Here is a 3,989-nt window from a genome sequence, read left to right on the forward strand (position 1 = left end):
TTTTTGCAAGATTCAAGAGTGATACCTAAGAGAGAAGACATTTTTTTCTGGTGTAAGTCTTGATATTAGTGTGAAATACATCGGAAATTTGTCTGAAATGGATAATTCTTATGTTAATGTCATTATTTTGTAGGGGAAGACAGATATTCTGGAATCAATGAGTCATAATTTGTTACAAAGCATCATTTTAAAGAGAATTTGTCTTCTTCTGGGGATGAAAACCAGTAATTTAGGGAGAAAGTGCTATTTGTAGGGATGAAAAGCATTAGTTTGGGAAGAAAACCATAGTTTTGCTAGGATGAAGAGTGATACCTAAGAGTGTACTTTTCAGTTCTGGGATAAGTATTGATATTCAAGTGACCTACTTCTAAAATTTGTCAGAAATAGATATCTCTGTTGGAAATGTCATTCTTTTTTAGATGAAAAGAGTTATTCTGGAAACAATGTGTCATATTTGGCTACAAACGATAATTTTGTAGAGAAATCCATTTCTTTTGGTGATGAAAACCAGTATTTCTGGGAAACAACGCTATTTTAAAGGGATAAAAAGCATTATTTTGGTGAGAAATCCATGTTTTTGCAAGGATAAAGAATGATTCTTAGGAGAGAACTTTTTATTTCTGGGATAGGTACTGATATTTGTGTGACATTCTTCTAAAATTTGTCAGAAATCGCTATTTCTGTTGGAAATGTCCTTATGTTGAAGAGGGAAAGAGGTATTCCAATAAGAGTGTTTCATATGTTGCTACAAGGGACCATTTGTAGAGAAAAGGATTTCTATTGGGGATGAAAACCACTTTTTTGGGTAGAAAATGCTACTTGTAATGATGAAAAGCTTTGTCTTGGTAAGAAAATGAATTTTTTGCAAGATTCAAGAGTGATACCTAAGAGAGAAGACATTTTTTTCTGGTGTAAGTCTTGATATTAGTGTGAAATACATCGGAAATTTGTCTGAAATGGATAATTCTTATGTTAATGTCATTATTTTGTAGGGGAAGACAGATATTCTGGAATCAATGAGTCATAATTTGTTACAAAGCATCATTTTAAAGAGAATGTGTCTTCTTTTGGGGATGAAAACCAGTAATTTAGGGAGAAAGTGCTATTTGTAGGGATGAAAAGCGTTAGGTGGGGAAGAAAACCATAGTTTTGCAAGGATGAAGAGTGATACCTAAGAGTGTACATTTCATTTCTGGGATAAGTATTGATATGCAGGTGACCTACTTCTAAAATTTGTCAGAAATGGATATTTCTGTTGGAAATGTCCTTCTTTTTTAGATGAAAAGAGTTTATCTGGAAACAATGTGTCATATTTGGCTACAAACGATAATTTTGTAGAGAAATCCATTTCTTTTGGTGATGAAAACCACCTTTATGTTTAGAAAATGATGTTTGTAGAGATGAAAAACATTATTTTGGTAAGAAAACCATACTTTTGCAAGGGTAAAGAGTGGTACCTAAGAGAGACCATTTTATTTCTGGTATAAGTATTGATATTCCTGTGAAATTTTTCTGAAATCTGTCAGAAAGGTATATATCTGTTGGAAATGTCCTTATTTTGTAGAGGAGCAAAGGTATTTCTGTTAGTAATGTCCTCAATTTGTAGAAGAGAAAAGGTATTCTGGAAACAGTGTGTCGTATTTGGCTAAAAAGCTCCATTTTGTTAAGAAAATGTCTTCTTCTGTGGATGAAAACCTGTATTTCTGGGAAACATCACTATTTTAAAGAGATAAAATGCATTATTTTGGTGAGAAATCCATGTTTTTGCAAGGATAAAGAATGATTCTTAGGAGAGAACTTTTTATTTCTGGGATAGGTACTGATATTTGTGTGACATTCTTCTAAAATTTGTCAGAAATCGCTATTTCTGTTGGAAATGTCCTTATGTTGAAGAGGGAAAGAGGTATTCCAATAAGAGTGTTTCATATGTTGCTACAAGGGACCATTTGTAGAGAAAAGGATTTCTATTGGGGATGAAAACCACTTTTTTGGGTAGAAAATGCTACTTGTAATGATGAAAAGCTTTGTCTTGGTAAGAAAATGAATTTTTTGCAAGATTCAAGAGTGATACCTAAGAGAGAAGACATTTTTTTCTGGTGTAAGTCTTGATATTAGTGTGAAATACATCGGAAATTTGTCTGAAATGGATAATTCTTATGTTAATGTCATTATTTTGTAAAGGAAGACAGATATTCTGGAATCAATGAGTCATAATTTGTTACAAAGCATCATTTTAAAGAGAATGTGTCTTCTTTTGGGGATGAAAACCAGTAATTTAGGGAGAAAGTGCTATTTGTAGGGATGAAAAGCATTAGTTTGGGAAGAAAACCATAGTTTTGCAAGGATGAAGAGTGATACCTAAGAGTGTACTTTTCATTTCTGGGATAAGTATTGATATTCACGTGACCTACTTCTAAAATTTGTCAGAAATAGATATTTCTGTTGGAAATGTCATTATTTTTTAGATGAAAAGATTTTATCTGGAAACAATGTGTCATATTTTGCTACAAACGATAATTTTGTAGAGAAATCCATTTCTTTTGGTGATGATAACCAGTATTTCTGGGAAACAACACTATTTTAAAGGGATAAAAAGCATTATTTTGGTGAGAAATCCATGTTTTTGCAAGGATAAAGAATGATTCTTAGGAGAGAACTTTTTATTTCTGGGATAGGTACTGATATTTGTGTGACATTCTTCTAAAATTTGTCAGAAATCGCTATTTCTGTTGGAAATGTCCTTATGTTGAAGAGGGAAAGAGGTATTCCAATAACAGTGTTTCATATGTTGCTACAAGGGACCATTTGTAGAGAAAAGGATTTCTATTGGGGATGAAAACCACTTTTTTGGGTAGAAAATGCTACTTGTAATGATGAAAAGCTTTGTATTGGTAAGAAAATGAATTTTTTGCAAGATTCAAGAGTGATACCTAAGAGAGAAGACATTTTTTTCCGGTGTAAGTCTTGATATTAGTGTGAAATACATCGGAAATTTGTCTGAAATGGATAATTCTTATGTTAATGTCATTATTTTGTAGGGGAAGACAGATATTCTGGAATCAATGAGTCATAATTTGTTACAAAGCATCATTTTAAAGAGAATTTGTCTTCTTTTGGGGATGAAAACCAGTAATTTAGGGAGAAAGTGCTATTTGTAGGGATGAAAAGCATTAGTTTGGGAAGAAAACCATAGTTTTGCTAGGATGAAGAGTGATACCTAAGAGTGTACTTTTCAGTTCTGGGATAAGTATTGATATTCAAGTGACCTACTTCTAAAATTTGTCAGAAATAGATATCTCTGTTGGAAATGTCATTCTTTTTTAGATGAAAAGAGTTATTCTGGAAACAATGTGTCATATTTGGCTACAAACGATAATTTTGTAGAGAAATCCATTTCTTTTGGTGATGAAAACCAGTATTTCTGGGAAACAACGCTATTTTAAAGGGATAAAAAGCATTATTTTGGTGAGAAATCCATGTTTTTGCAAGGATAAAGAATGATTGTTAGGAGAGAACTTTTTATTTCTGGGATAGGTACTGATATTTGTGTGACATTCTTCTAAAATTTGTCAGAAATCGCTATTTCTGTTGGAAATGTCCTTATGTTGAAGAGGGAAAGAGGTATTCCAATAAGAGTGTTTCATATGTTCCTACTAGGGACCTTTGTAGAGAAAAGGATTTCTATTGGGGATGAAAACCACGTTTTTGGGTAGAAAATGCTACTTGTAATGATGAAAAGCTTTGTCTTGGTAAGAAAATGAATTTTTTGCAAGATTCAAGAGTGATACCTAAGAGAGAAGACATTTTTTTCTGGTGTAAGTCTTGATATTAGTGTGAAATACATCGAAAATTCGTCTGAAATGGATAATTCTTATGTTAATGTCATTATTTTGTAGGGGAAGACAGATATTCTGGAATCAATGAGTCATAATTTGTTACAAAGCATCATTTTAAAGAGAATGTGTCTTCTTTTGGGGATGAAAACCAGT

This window comes from Coturnix japonica, chromosome 3, assembly GCF_054131305.1.
Source record: "Coturnix japonica strain WE chromosome 3, WE-NBRP24, whole genome shotgun sequence".
Classification (NCBI taxonomy): Eukaryota; Metazoa; Chordata; class Aves; order Galliformes; family Phasianidae; genus Coturnix; species Coturnix japonica.